Raw genomic sequence first — 16468 nt, 5'->3', positions numbered from 1 at the left:
TCTTATTAGTTTAGAATGCCTTGTTTGAGATGTAAAAAAGGGTTGTTGACGGTTAAGAGTGTGCGTGTGCTTAATTTATATTTTCTCAACCTTTAAATTTATGTTAGCATAAATTAATTAATTCACTTTTAACACCTTAACGAGTAACAAAACCCGAACAAATATAATGTAGTAATTAGTAAGTTAAGTTATCGTTCCCAAGAGATTATGGGTAGCTAATAAGAAATTGTTATTATTAATCTTTAGTTTACCTATAATAAGAGATAAAAATATTTATTATATTTTAGATGGTAATCCCCTACATCACATAAAGCATGACTATAAATTCTAGGTGTCAGAACTTAGTGAGTGCCCCTACTTATCTGACACGTGTCATACCCTAAATATTTTCAGACTTTTTTTTTAGTCCATAAATTTAAAAAACCCACACGTGTCCCACATCTATACGGATACAATCGCCATTCACTTACCCTTCTCTAATTCTTCTTCTCTCTTCTCAATCACCGCACCTGCTAATCACTCTCTAATTCCTTAATCCACATGTTAACCTCTAATTAGTGGAATTAATTACCCTTTAACACTGCTGAAATCAGGCCATTGTCACATAAACATCCAGCAATTAAAAGAAAAACCCTAACACCAAACACCAAATAAACTTCTTCTTCAAAACCGTATAAATATTAACGACATATTTGAGGAAACCGCCTGAAACATCTCCGGTCACCGGCATGACGAGGAAGACGGCGACGTCACCAGCCCAAAATCGCCGCCATGTTCATCATCTTAATACAATAGCCGTGAGTTATCTTTGTATTTTGATTTCGATTTGTTAACGAATCGAAACCAGATAGTTCTTGATGAAGTGCATATAAAACTGAATCGTTTACCCTAAACGTGAAACTGAATCATACCGGATTTGATGAAGTACACCGATTTCAGTAGCAATACTGAATTGAATCAATGTTTATTATCCTCCGTTTGAATCAAATTTTCGAAACAGATCCGGCGGATTCTTTTTTGCATCACAACGATTCGTTCTTCAGGTTTGTTAATATCGACCTCAATCATGATTTATTTCCATATTTTAATTATCATTGAATAAACCGTCCAGATTTTTGGATTTTCACAATCAGTTTATACAGGTGATTATGCCTGCAATCTTCACTAATACGCAACGATTAAATTGGATATCAGTGTTTGGTAATTGTTCTATTTGATTTCTTACTTTTAAGATTTGATGCATCATAAGTTCTCTGTAGTCACAATTATAAATTAGAACTAGATACTTAGTTGGCCTATTTAGATTGTTGTTAGTATTGTTTTACAGAGTAATATACTATTTTTTTTTTCTGATATCTGATTGTATAGTACAGAGTTGACATTAATTATACATGATAGCCTTCACAATATTAAAGTTGTCATCAAACTGTACAATAATGAAGAGAGATCAGCAAGCTTGCAATGGTTCATGTACCATCTTTAGTAGATCTGCCATCAAATTAAATAAATTGAGATGTCATATGTTTGAGAAATCATTAAGGTTATATCATTGGAGGTAATATTAGTGATTTTGTTGTTTTTTATTTTCAGTTTATAATTCTTGACATTTGTTTTTAAATTTGATCTTTGTATGAAATGTGTAGACATTTGTTTCCTTTGTTACTATATCTTAACTCAGTTGCTCAAAGGTGTTTGAATCTGGGGTGAAATTATTGATTTCAACTTGATAACAATTGTTTGTTGAACCGATCATTTTGTATACACCATTGACGGGCTACAGACTACTGAGTATGATGGAAGCGAGTAAGCAAGCAACTATTATTTCAATTCAATAGACACATTGATATTATTGTACTTCCAAAATTATGTTTAAGTGAGTGTATGATTTAACTACACACATCATCTCTAACTTGCATTATGTGAAAACCTAATCATGCTCATCTGATATTGTACATTTTTTTTAAATCATTTGTTTTGATATACCAGTAACATTATATTTCATATTGACTTTTGTAATCTGATGAAATTTAAATCTTTGTTCGCAGATAGTGTAGAAGTTCTTTAAATGTGGATCCGGAGAGGTTATGGTAGTTTAAAGAATTTTCAGATTACTGAACTCATTGTCATGGATGGGCAGGTTAGTTTCCATCCACATACCACTAATTGGATACATATTAAATTTATGCATACAGAAGGTTTAAGCTTTGATGTTTTTACTTATTAGGCGGTTAACACTTTCATGTATGTGGTAGACTGTTTATGTTATGGATAAGGGGAAGATAGCTATTATTCATCATTTCAATATTTTTAACGATTGTTGTAAAGTGCAGATGGTTAATATGATCTTATGCTATGATATCTTGACTTTTTTTAATCTAGGGTACATGAGTGAATTGCTTATAATAATGATATGTTTATGCTAATTGAATAAAGGTAGACTTTTTTGACATTTTTTGGATGCATGTCGATGGATATATATAGTTCTGTTACAAAATTTTAATTGTGGGACTTCATGACATTTGTATTGTGAGTGTATTATGTGAATGTTATTTTTATTGTTTACTAGGATGATACCAATCTATTTGCAACTTGTGTTGCTCACACTGTCACTATCGAATGTGTCTTTTGAAACCTTTGCATAAACAATACTGATTAAGTGAATGTTGAAGATGAAACGGAACGATTCTTTACACGGAACCGGACCGAATCTTTAAGAACCAACCCGAACCAAACCGGTATTATATGGTCTGGTCCTCGGTCCGACTCTTTACTATAAAATGGGACTCGGGACGAAACCGAACCGAATTAGTTTGGGACGGAACTGTACCATGCACAACCCTAGATACATCACAACCTCAACACTTGGTATTAAACAAGTTTTATTTCTTTATGTACTTTTGATGAAAAATCGTGAAACTTTGATCTTAAATTTTGGATATTGGTTAAACTTCAATTTAAGATCTAAACAGGTCCGTTGGAACAACTAGACAAAACTCATACCAAGTGTAGTGAAATATATAGAAAGTCTATATGCTATATAGGTTATAGAACTATGTTAGGTGGCTTTTAACCTCTTTTGACTTATTTGAGCCATTGCATATTTAGCTAATTTGTAGTATTGTAATTTTTTGACCCTTCTATACAGAAACTTAACGTGGGAGGTGGTGGATATTTTGATGCAGATAGGCTTGATGAATCTCGGGTGCCGAAGGTAACAATTTTTTCTGTCTTTAATTGGCGATTGTCTTTTGCAATTTCCATTACACCTAACTTTTTTTCAAGGAATTCGTAACTGGCTACCGATAAACCAAAACAGTAACTTTCAAACTCTTAATCTTCAAATCAACAAATAAAACTTATCAGATTATACAGTCATCCAGAAAATTTTGAATTTGTTGCTTGCTTTGCATGATAGAGAATTTATGATCTTTTGCTTGGTTTAAGAGATTCATGATTATCTGGTGTTTTTAAATTCTTAAGATTTTGGCTTATTTTATGTTTTAGTTGCACATATCTCATCTTTATTAGTTAAATGTATTTTTGGTTTATTACTGCAGGTTGTGGCTATATTCCGTTTGCTTTCACGATGTAGGTAACATATTTAATACTCCAGATTACATTTTTTTTTTTTTTAAATTTAATAATTTACATTCGGTTGCTCATTTTCATTTAATTGTTTGCTAATTCTTTTATACATTTTATGTTGCATTTACTTTATTCAACTTAAGATTAATCAACGATTTAATTCATGAATTAATCAACAGGTTCAAAGTATGCGTTCATGTTGCGGATGACACCGATAATGCAACCTTGACTCTTTTTGAAAGTCAGGTGGTAAAATTTGTTACCAAATTGCATACCATCTGCAAAAGACATTGCCCGAAGATCAAGATCAACCCGAAGAGTTGGACGCCTAGATAGGGAATACTCTTATTTACAAGGTGGAGGTGATTGCACAAGAAGTATTCACTTGCAAACTACACCGTTAAAGATGCGATGACTGACAACTTTTCTTTTAAAATTCCAGGAAGTGTATAAGGTAATCATCGTATAAATATTTACATATCAATAACTACAAATGAACCATCTCATGTTATTTTTAGTCATTAATTTGTTAATTTACTTATATGTATAAATCGACAACACTTTTACTTTACATGAACAGAAAGCGAACATCAAGAACATCAACCTTGAAGCGTCTACATCTGAACTGTCTCTTTCTGAATGGTACATGCGCTGTTGAAATCATCAAATGAGCCTAACTTCATAATTAACATCGAATCATTTACTAATATTTACCTTTAGACGTATGACAATTAAAACTTCATACCAACATCATAACCCAACTAAAAACAAAGTAGTTGACATCATTCATTGTCCCTTTTAGTGTGGTTCAACTACTTTTTCAGTCGAGGAAAATCAGAAAGTCGATCTTACAAACAGTACCAGTTACACGCCACCGAAAAAGGTGATTAAGCAAGAGCCAAAGGAAAGTCCACTGTCAGTAAAGTCGTCCACCACCAAAGCTAAGAAAACTATCCTTTCAGATTATTAGATATTAAACTATCATCACAGACTACATAGGTTGTATTCATAGCGTTAGCAATATAAGACCAACATGAGGCAAAAACAAAAGAGTTATTGAGCTAATCAACTTCAGGTATGTAATCAGACTATGTCCTAACCATTATTTTTTCTATATATGTTGTGCGTTCGATTACTAATTATTCGTTAATAAATTAGTGGTAACATCATATCTATGGCACTATTGGCACCCATGCTTATGACTTTGAAATGGCTACATACAACTCACTTGAAAAGGTTCTTTCAACCAGGTATGTTTTTGATTTTGTTCGAGTGATTCTTAATTCAATTTTGTGTCAAATAAATATTATTCGATTTTCATATTATTCATACATTGATTGATAATGATAATTGATATTTGATTATTTTCTCTAATAAGGATTATACATATGATCTTCTACCATCATTTTTCTTCATCATCAAAACATGTATCATTTTAACTTTTACTTATTTTTTTAAAGTTGCAATACTTTTGTCATGATCCGCATTTGTAAACTAAGTTTATTTTTTTTACCCATCAAACTCTATCAAAATAAAACATATCCTAAGCCTATTAATCCCTCTTTAAGTGAGTCGAAATAGCCACCTCTTCATTTCTTACTTCATTAAAAGGAACCAGGCCGATTTTTTTTACCGGCATTGTGTATAAACTTTATTGATCCGAAGCTTACTAATAGTCAATGCATAGTAGATATTATCGTGCAGGCTCTTAAGGGTGGGACTGTGACACCAATTTTGGTGGTGTGCCTCAACATAGCTCTAGAGGTAATGCTTTGCTTTTGGGAAATAAGTATCTTTCTCATTTCTTTGTCTTAATACTTGGTCAAACAATAAATTTGTAGAAAGCGGCTGAAAAAAGTGGCTGTGGTGGTAAGAGTTTTGAGTAGCTCGAGTTTTGGTCAGGTACATTATTTTAGTCCGATCAAGTATTATGCCTGTTGTAGCTCTTCTTGGTTTTTGTAAGCTCAAAGATTCAATCTTTTTGTTGAAAATTAAACTTAAACTCCAGTTTTATTGAATTATAATCTTCATCTTGATTTTTTGCACTGTTCTCCATACTCAGATTACGCGTTTGTTTGTAAGTGATCTTGATGATTTTTCATAACTTAACACAGTTTCATTTGTGAACGATCTTATTTTAACGTGCTTTACTTAATCAAAAGCTCCAATGCAGGTTAGTGATTCTTAGTTGGATTCTTTATACAGCTACATTAATATTATGTGCCATATTTCTTGCACTACACAAGTATGTAACTTTCTAATTACATAAAATATATCTCAAGGTGGCAATTAGGATCCATTTAAAACATTGTTTGTTTAATTATCTATTATGATGTTTGTTTTTTTCAACGTTCATTTGATATTGTCATCATTAACTTATGTTTTAATAATTAGTGTAATTAGAGCCAACCGTGCAACGCACGGGCTCTCAAAGTCTAGTTAATTATAAGTATTATCTCTTAGGAAAGAGATAATATGAGGTACTTTATTAATAGTTTAAAACTAGATTCGGATCGGCTCGCACGATGCTGCAGGGCCTTTCGGGTTGCATATTCATGTTTAATGTAACGTTACGTATTTGCAGAATCAAAGACGTGTTGTTGCGGGTGTTGTGTACGGAAGATAATCCGAAATATTTAGTATTTTTAAAAAATACGTCAGTTTCGTGTATAGGAAGCTGCGTTGTGTTCGTAAATTTATTTCGAGTTGAACGGTGGCGGCGAAAAAATTTTACTCGCGGCGAGCGGGAAGATATGGCCCGTTAAAAATTTGGGTGGAGTTGTGTAAGTTTTTTTAATAAAATAATAATTTTATGTTTTATACCCATGAAAAAGTGCAAATTATACCATAGTTGAAGGGGTGGTTTTGTAATTAAATTATACCATAGTTGAAGGGGTGGTTTTGTAATTATGTTGGTGGTGTCGTTTGGAAAATGTTAAATGGTAAAAACGACATAGTCTTCCATGATCTTTAGTATATAAAGTGTTAGTGTTAATAAGATTATGATAGAATAAAAACTAAATAAATTCAAGATAAGTGATCACTTGGACATGTGATTTATGAGGGTTTTATTTAAAACATAATTTCAATATTCATATTAAATATAGCAAATAACAATTATAGATCAATCATTATTCTTAAAAGATGTTAAATTATAAATCACATAAGATTAATTAGGCAAAACTTAATCATTTATTAGCTAAGTGTTGTGATTCAAAGCTAAAAACCTAAATCATTAAATCCAATTAATTACATGATTATCATTACCTAATCTTGCGATACAGTAAGGCAATAACCAATCCGACTGACAAATAGATAAACTGATAAGCTTTTATACTTTCATGCAATTGATTAATTGATTTAAACAATTAGGGTTCTTTTGAATAAGTCTAACAATAATTCATCTTATTATATGAATATTATCTTTATTTTATCAAGTTAATTATTAACTATGAGTTTCAATCATATTCCATGCAATCCAATAGTTTTATTTAGTGTGATTAACCTTAGAAAACTAGATGAATCGAGCAAATACTTATTAAGAATTAAGTAATAGTTAATGTTAACTTGTATTACATAATCATTAAGATGCAAACAAGATTTAAAGCATAGTAATAGATAAATAGTAAAATATTAATTAAGAAACATAATAAAACAGTTCTGGAAAAAACTAGAAACTGTACAATTCGACTCAGGAAGCTGGTGAGACGACCCGTCCAAATCCATAAGGACGAATACAATAACATATGATTACATTGCGAGGTATTTGATCTCTATATGATACATTTTACAAACATTGCATTCATTTTAAAAGACAAACTTTCATTTCATCGAAAGTTGATAGGTATGCATGCCAATTCATAATATCCAACTCTAAATGACCTAATCTGTCATTTGCTTAATCATAATCTTTAATGAACTCAACGACTTGAATGCAACATCTTTTGAAATATGCCATGAATGACTCCAAGTAATATCTTTAAAATGAGCAAATGCACAACGGAAGATTTGTTTCATACCTGAGAATAAACATGCTTTAAAGTGTCAACCAAAAGGTTGGTGAGTTCATTAGTTTATCATAATCGATCATTTCCATAATTTTAATAGACCACAAGATTTTCATTTTTTTCGTTTCAATATACATCTCATATCAGGCATTTCGCACAAACTGCATAGAGATAAAAATCATTCATATGGTGAACACCTGGTAATCGACATTAACAAAACGCGTCTAGAATATCCCCATCATTCCGGGACTCTCATCGGACATGATAAAATCGAAGTACTAAAGCATCCGTAACCCGGATGAGGTTTGTTAGGCCCAATAGATCTATCTTTAGGATTCGCGTCAATTAGGGTTCCTGTTCCCTAATTCTTAGATTACCAGACTAAAAAGGGTGATATTCGATTCGATAATCCAACCATAGAATGTAGTTTCGATTACTTGTGTCTATTTCGTAAAACATTTATAAAAGCAGCGCATGTATTCTCAGTCCCAAAAATATATATTGCGAAAGCATTTAAAAAGGGAGTAATGAAACTCACAATACTGTATTTTGTAGTAAAAATACATATGACGGCATTGAACAACTGTAGGGTTGGCCTCGGATTCACGAACCTATATCAATTATATATATTAACACGTATATTCATAATCGAACACATTTATTTACTAGTAGTGATATAATGGTTACATTAATGGTGTAACATCCCGCATTTTTCCGTTAAATTATTTTTAACGCCGTCTTTTTCTTTTTAGATAATATTCCTCGTATCTAGATTCGTAACCTCCGTTAGGTAACATTCTAAATATTCTCGTTATCGGATTTTAATACGCGTTTTAAAATATTCCGTTTAGGTATTTTCCGCACCCGACTACAAACTCGAGGGACTAAAATTGACACGGGGCAAACTAGTTGACTAGGTCACCTAGTCCACCCCAATCACCACCATTCAACCATCTCCCTCTCTCTCTCTTTCTCTCTAGCAAGAACACACACACAAACACCCAATTCAATCATTCATCATCTAAATTCGATCTAGGAGGCTTACAACAAAACAAATTACATATTTGGAATCCTTGCATCTTCCTCTTCGATTTCATACCAACCTCATCTCGTTTGGGTAACTTTCTAAAATCACTAGATTTTTGTGTTCTTGATGTTTTTAACTTATAAAGTTGTTAATTAGTGTCTATGGCTCAAGTCTAACATGAATATATGATTTATATGTTCGATTTCGTTATTTTTTGATAACTAGCATGAACTTGAAAGTTTGTGTGTTTGATTTATGATTTGGATGCTTAAATGTTGTTAATATGTTAAAGTGCAAGTATTAGATGTGTTCCTAGTGTCACTAGCTTCAATTTGATGTGTAGGTTGATTTGTGAAACTTCATAAACTTGATTAGTGATTTTGGTAATTTTGGATTAGGGTTTGATAAGCTTTATATGAACTTTTGGTGCATCAAATGCTATGAATTGTTGTTGTTGAGTGTTTAGTTGCAATGTGTGTTTGATTACCTTCGAAACGGCATATCATACATGTAAATCGGTTGCCCGAATCATGAAATGCGTTTTTAGAACTTGAAACTTTGATTATGAACGTTTAATGCGGTTTTGGGTTGTTGTAAGTGTTGAATTGCTTGATGAAATGTGTCTAGGTGTTTTCCTCGTCAAATTACCTTTCCGATGATATAAGATACATGTTCTAATTGTTTACGGATCATAAAATGTGGTTATTTGGTTTTTAGCTCGTGCATACTTGTGAAAAACAGAAAAGTGTCTGCCCAGATGGTGGCGCGGCGCGCCCCTTCCCCGCGCGGCGCGCAATCTGGCCTGGCCAGATTCTGCCCACTTTGTCCCTTTTCACGTAAAATGTTTGACTAGCTATCGACCTCCGGTTCACATGAAACTTGTTTTAATATACTTGTATATGAATATTTAGCATAGAAAAATAGTCCGGGACCCGACCCGAACATGTTGACTTTTTCGTTGACTTTGACCAAGTTTGACTTTTTGTCAAACTTAACCAATTAATTATGCAATCTTTCTAACATGATTCTATACTTGTATCTTGCATGAAACTTGACAATTTGACTCACATGCTTCATAATCGAGTCGTAACGAGCCATAGGACTAATTGAACATCTTTGACCGTTTGTGTTTACCGTTATTGATATAACCTATATGTTTAGGTCAAGACTAGCGTTGTCTTTGCACGCATTTACTTGTTGAAGTACTTTTATAACTCTCGCTCTCAAGGTGAGATCATAGTCCCACTTTTTCAATCACTTTTATTCTTTACATCGTGGGCTGAGAAACACATACATTTCATACTTATTTACTTTTCATGCTTATACATTGTGAACAAATACGAATACAAAGATGCATACGAGTTTGAACAAAAGTCCTCAATCCAATTATCATTAGTTCCACTTGCAGGGTGTAAGTGTAAGCGTGTAATTATGTTGTGTGGCCATACGGGTTTAACAAACCCTCATTTAGACGGTTCGCTACCGTTAGTGAATGAAATATAATTTCAACAATGTATAGTGTAAGTTCTAACACTAAATTCAAAATTCAGAGGGAAGATTCGGTTAAGCCTTGATAATTGGGTGCTCGTGATACAAATACTATTTTGGAATGTGAACGATTCTGGTTGAGCAATTCTTAAAGAACCTTGTGGTTCAATACAATTTACTTACTAAACCTATGATTTCACCAACGTTTTCGTTGACAGATTTCTATGTTTTTCTCAGGTCTTGCACGATATGTGATACATGCTTCCGCTCATTATTTGATACTTGCATTGGATGTCGAGTATACATGCTTTTCATGGAGCGTCTTTTGACTTTACTTTAAACTGTGTCGCCTAGATTTCAATCGTACTTATAACGTTGTAACTTAACTTTTGGTTGAACAATTCTTGTAAACTTTGAAACAATCTTTATTTTGAAATGAAGGCGACATATTTTGGTCAAACGTTATCTTAAAGACTTAAAATCAGGTAATGGGACCCACGTAGCCGACGCCGTCACTTGACGATTTGTCGGGGTCGCTACAAGTGGTATCAGAGCCTTGGTTGTAGGGATTTAGAGTTCATTTGTGTCCACCCCGAGTCATAAGGTACATAGGTGAATCTAGACTACAACCGGCATATAGACTGAAGTAGGAATTACTTGACTATTTGTGCATTTATACTCGAACTCTTCTATCATATCTAACTCGTATTCGATCTTGATCTTACGTTGATAAATTTTGTTGATGCGCCACCTTGACTTTATGAAGAAATGTTAAATGCACATGAGAATCAGGGTAATATAATTTCCGGGATTATATTACGGTGATTCACATGGACATTCCGACATTATGACATAAAGAATTTAGGGCGAGTCAAGGAAAATTTTCTCTCTATCCTTATTCCATACTCCGGTTAGTATTGTTGAAAATACTAACCAACGATATTCTTGTGTCATGAAGGAACAATGGCTCGTCGACGCGCTCCTCCCGAAACTCCCGAACAAGCCCTCCAACGTATGATAGCCACTGCCGTGGATGCGGCCATGGCCGGTCACTCCTCCAACAACAACAATAACAACAATCATCACAACAACAACAATGGAGCCAGAAATTCCAACGAAGGATGCTCCTATAAGAATTTCATGGGGTGCAAACCTCACACTTTCGATGGAACCGGGGGACCGGTTGTGCTCACCCGATGGTTTGAGCAAACGGAAGCCGTATTTAGCATAAGCGGTTGTCGAGACCAAGACAAGGTTAGATATTCCACTCACACCTTCGCCGGTATCGCTCTCACATGGTGGAATTCGTATGTACAATCGGTGGGTATCCACGAAGCCCACGCTCTCTCTTGGGCCGACTTAAGAGAAAAGATGATCACCGAATATTTTCCTCGCGAAGAAACCCGAAGGCTCGAACAAGAGCTAAGAGCTCTGAAAGCGGTCGGGAACGACCTTAAGGCCTATAATCAACGATTCTCCGAACTTGCTTTGATGTGCCCAAATCTTGTGAACCCCGAATCTTTAAGGGTTGAACTTTACATGGATGGTCTCCCCAAGAGCATCAAACAAGGAGTAATGTCATCCAAACCCGCTAACCACCAAGAGGCTTTGAATATGGCCCGCCAATTGATTGAAACAGTGGACGAAATTGAAGTGCCGGCACCTAAAGCCGAGGATAAATCGGGTGACAACAAAAGAAAATGGGAAGCCCCCCAATCAAGCAATTACAACAACCCCGCCAAGAAGCCCTTCATCCCCAACGACAAGAAAGGTTATACCGGACACCTACCGTATTGTAACGAGTGCTACAAACATCATTTAGGCGAATGTGGCAAACCATTTTGCTTGAAGTGTCAAAGAAGTGGCCATGTAGCCCACGATTGTAGGAATACCGCTCCCGTCGCTCAAAAGGAGCCCAATGCACCCAAGACGGGTGTTTGTTTTGAATGTGGCCAACCGGGTCATTTTAGGAGTGCGTGCCCAAATAAGAAAATCAACCCCAACGCACGCCGTTAAACTTTCAACATCAACGCCTAGGATGCCCGAGACGACGATGGACTAGTCACGGGTATGTTTCTTCTCGAAATTCTCACGTTTCATGTTTATTCGATTCGGTTACCGTTAGACGTTTTATAAACAAGACTTTGACTCGTACCCTTTGCACTCCACCTTTTTCCCCTAGACACTACTTAGGCAATTTAAGTGACCAACGGAAAATATTGTGTGCCTATAAATTTTATTGGAGGATATACATTAAGACTTTTGACTTGACACCTATAGAACTAGGGAGCTCGGAACCTATTCGTAAAAAAAAAAAAAAAAAAAAAAAAAAAAAACGATACACTACAAGATGTTTCCCCATCATCTTGTATAGATTATTGTGAACTGAGTAATTTTCGGTTGGAAACCGATACCCTCTCCCTCGCATCCATGACCTCATGATTTCTTGCATGAATCCCGTGTGTATTCCAAAACGACCTCCGTTCCGGTTATCATCAATTGGGGGTTAAGGGAGACAATGTCTCCTGAGTCTTTTCCGAACTCGCAACGTTAGTTGTAAATCCCTCTTAGTACCATTCGATTTATCCAAAGCTCGTCCGTATCCATAAACCTCCTAAACCACGTATGCAAACTTATCTAGACAAATTTGTTATCGTATTTATAGATGACATCTTAACTTATTCAAGTAAAGAAGGAAAACGAACAACATCACCATCTTACGCTCGAACTTTTGAGAAAAGAGCAACTCTATACCAAATTCTCCGAGTGAGAATTTCTGTTGAACGAAGTCCAATTTTCTAGACCATAATGTTAATGGTCAAGGCATTACAATCAATCTCGAAATCAAGCCACATGTAATCAGGAAACTCTCCCCACTCAGACTTGTATTCGTAAAATCTTAGATCTCGTCTGTTATTACCGAAGATTCATTTCTGACTTTTCTCGTGTTACACGACTTTTAAACTCGTTAACTCACTAAGGAAAAACTATAAACCTCTACGTGCCCGAATCTTGAGCGTGATTCTTCACACCAACATTTCTAGTTAAATTCGTTATTTTACACGAAGAAGTCGAATACTAAATTGTGGATCCGATCAATTTTCTCGTCATCACGTACCACACTACATACCTCTGATATTTCACCATTACCGTCTGATATAACTAGAATTTAAGATAACACACAATCCAACGATACTTCACTCTTCTTTGACTTAACGCCCTTGTGTTTCTGATAATCGGCCAACTATTATTCAACCCCGAACCATACAACTACGTGTACTATCTCGTTTCTCTTTCAGACTTCAACTTTTGACAACTAGAGGCACGTTATGGAAACCTCGAGATGTAAGCTCGTCCTATTCAAAGTTCTCATTTCGCTCCTATCTTTATCGCTCGCACTTCCGTATAAGGAAACTTTTGTAACATTTCTCAATGGATAGAGAAACTCTTCATATTACATTAGTATTCGCCACGAGGGTGAATAGTCCTAACGAACATTTTTGAGCCCTAACTAACTTGTTCAAACATATCTTAAGGAATTCTTTTTCTAATATGGTGTACCATTGCCAATGCCAATTACCTCGGATCAAAATACTCGTATCGCTTCTAGTTTTGCAAGAAACCTTGGGAACCCGCTTAGACATGAGCACCACGTATTTCTCACAAACCGACGAACCGAGCAAACGAACGATTTACATCCTGGAAGGACATGTTACAAACTCGCATTATCGCTTTTAGTTGATCCCTCATACTACGATAGTTACCGTTCTTGTACAAACGCCGCATTTCCGAAACCCTATATGACCGCAAATGTCATACCCCTATTCGTTGGACCAACGCATGTGGCAAACAAACACCGAAATCTGAACTACATCAGGAAACAACAATTGAGATCATTCAAGTCCGAGAAGGGCTCGAGACGACCCGTAGTCGCCAAAAGAGTTATACCAAACTTAGATGAAAACCTCACAAAATCCCAGTGTGTAACCGCGAAATATTGAGAAACCGCACCTTGGAAAGGTGTAATCCATTTTGGGAAATCGAGGAGGGTTATATTCGCAATATTTAACCTTTTGAAACTTTGGGGCGTATTGGAACCGCTCCCTACCGTTTAGAACTGCCGACTCAATTAAGTTTCCGTTTATCCTACATTTTGTGTAACAAACTTAGAAACGTGTCATGCGGAACAGGAATGTGCAATCCTTTTAGATGCACCAACTATTGATGACAAACTCCTCTTCATGGGAAAACTGGTTGAAATCATGGATCGTGAAATCGAACTTCGATACAACGTAACACCCCGACTATCCGGATTCGTGGAATGTCCAAGAAAGTACCTTCACTCATTCGTAGAGTTACTACTCTAAGTCTCGAGTAAGAGATATCGACTACTACTTCCAACTAAATTTCGGGACGAAATTTCTTTTGAGGTGTGGATAATGTAACATCCCGCATTTTTCCGTTAAATTATTTTTAACGCCGTCTTTTTCTTTTTAGATAATATTCCTCGTATCTAGATTCGTAACCTCCGTTAGCTAACATTCTAAATATTCTCGTTATCGGATTTTAATACGCGTTTTAAAATATTCCGTTTAGGTATTTTCCGCACCCGACTACAAACTCGAGGGACTAAAATTGACACGGGGCAAACTAGTTGACTAGGTCACCTAGTCCACCCCAATCACCACCATTCAACCATCTCCCTCTCTCTCTCTTTCTCTCTAGCAAGAACACACACACAAACACCCAATTCAATCATTCATCATCTAAATTCGATCTAGGAGGCTTACAACAAAACAAATTACATATTTGGAATCCTTGCATCTTCCTCTTCGATTTCATACCAACCTCATCTCATTTGGGTAACTTTCTAAAATCACTAGATTTTTGTGTTCTTGATGTTTTTAACTTATAAAGTTGTTAATTAGTGTCTATGGCTCAAGTCTAACATGAATATATGATTTATATGTTCGATTTCGTTATTTTTTGATAACTAGCATGAACTTGAAAGTTTGTGTGTTTGATTTATGATTTGGATGCTTAAATGTTGTTAATATGTTAAAGTGCAAGTATTAGATGTGTTCCTAGTGTCACTAGCTTCAATTTGATGTGTAGGTTGATTTGTGAAACTTCATAAACTTGATTAGTGATTTTGGTGATTTTGGATTAGGGTTTGATAAGCTTTATATGAACTTTTGGTGCATCAAATGCTATGAATTGTTGTTGTTGAGTGTTTAGTTGCAATGTGTGTTTGATTACCTTCGAAACGGCATATCATACATGTAAATCGGTTGCCCGAATCATGAAATGCGTTTTTAGAACTTGAAACTTTGATTATGAACGTTTAATGCGGTTTTGGGTTGTTGTAAGTGTTGAATTGCTTGATGAAATGTGTCTAGGTGTTTTCCTCGTCAAATTACCTTTCCGATGATATAAGATACATGTTCTAATTGTTTACGGATCATAAAATGTGGTTATTTGGTTTTTAGCTCGTGCATACTTGTGAAAAACAGAAAAGTGTCTGCCCAGATGGTGGCGCGGCGCGCCCCTTCCCCGCGCGGCGCGCAATCTGGCCTGGCCAGATTCTGCCCACTTTGTCCCTTTTCACGTAAAATGTTTGACTAGCTATCGACCTCCGGTTCACATGAAACTTGTTTTAATATACTTGTATATGAATATTTAGCATAGAAAAATAGTCCGGGACCCGACCCGAACATGTTGACTTTTTCGTTGACTTTGACCAAGTTTGACTTTTTGTCAAACTTAACCAATTAATTATGCAATCTTTCTAACATGATTCTATACTTGTATCTTGCATGAAACTTGACAATTTGACTCACATGCTTCATAATCGAGTCGTAACGAGCCATAGGACTAATTGAACATCTTTGACCGTTTGTGTTTACCGTTATTGATATAACCTATATGTTTAGGTCAAGACTAGCGTTGTCTTTGCACGCATTTACTTGTTGAAGTACTTTTATAACTCTCGCTCTCAAGGTGAGATCATAGTCCCACTTTTTCAATCACTTTTATTCTTTACATCGTGGGCTGAGAAACACATACATTTCATACTTATTTACTTTTCATTCTTATACATTGTGAACAAATACGAATACAAAGATGCATACGAGTTTGAACAAAAGTCCTCAATCCAATTATCATTAGTTCCACTTGCAGGGTGTAAGTGTAAGCGTGTAATTATGTTGTGTGGCCATACGGGTTTAACAAACCCTCATTCAGACGGTTCGCTACCGTTAGTGAATGAAATATAATTTCAACAATGTATAGTGTAAGTTCTAACACTAAATTCAAAATTCAGAGGGAAGATTCGGTTAAGCCTTGATAATTGGGTGCTCGT

The 16468-nt window shown here is 35.2% G+C and overlaps 3 long non-coding RNA genes across 6 annotated transcripts; all 3 read left to right on the top strand.

The window, feature by feature from the left end:
* Positions 1–497: 497 nt before the first annotated feature.
* LOC139867705 (uncharacterized) lies at positions 498–1796 on the top strand. 2 transcript variants are annotated; one of them, XR_011765923.1, is made up of 4 exons: positions 498–1043; positions 1143–1200; positions 1374–1555; positions 1644–1796. It is a non-coding gene; the product is annotated as an uncharacterized lncRNA (long non-coding RNA). The 2 variants fall into 2 exon arrangements; XR_011765924.1 differs by having other exon boundaries at positions 1369–1555.
* Positions 1797–2040: 244 nt separating this feature from the next.
* On the top strand, positions 2041–3594 carry LOC139867698 (uncharacterized). Its single transcript, XR_011765921.1, has 3 exons — positions 2041–2137; positions 3146–3211; positions 3558–3594. It is a non-coding gene; the product is annotated as an uncharacterized lncRNA (long non-coding RNA).
* A 174-nt stretch (positions 3595–3768) lies between these two features.
* LOC139867685 (uncharacterized) lies at positions 3769–5487 on the top strand. Of its 3 annotated transcripts, none has more exons than XR_011765918.1 (6): positions 3769–4039; positions 4166–4227; positions 4388–4660; positions 4744–4835; positions 5276–5349; positions 5427–5487. It is a non-coding gene; the product is annotated as an uncharacterized lncRNA (long non-coding RNA). The 3 variants fall into 3 exon arrangements; XR_011765919.1 differs by having other exon boundaries at positions 5273–5349; XR_011765916.1 differs by having other exon boundaries at positions 4744–5349.
* Positions 5488–16468: the final 10981 nt, after the last annotated feature.

Source organism: Rutidosis leptorrhynchoides, chromosome 1 (genome assembly GCF_046630445.1).
Source record: "Rutidosis leptorrhynchoides isolate AG116_Rl617_1_P2 chromosome 1, CSIRO_AGI_Rlap_v1, whole genome shotgun sequence".
In the NCBI taxonomy this organism is placed as follows: domain Eukaryota; kingdom Viridiplantae; phylum Streptophyta; class Magnoliopsida; order Asterales; family Asteraceae; genus Rutidosis; species Rutidosis leptorrhynchoides.
The sequence above is the reverse complement of the archived record's forward strand: the minus strand, read 5'-3'. Positions and strand labels throughout refer to the sequence as shown.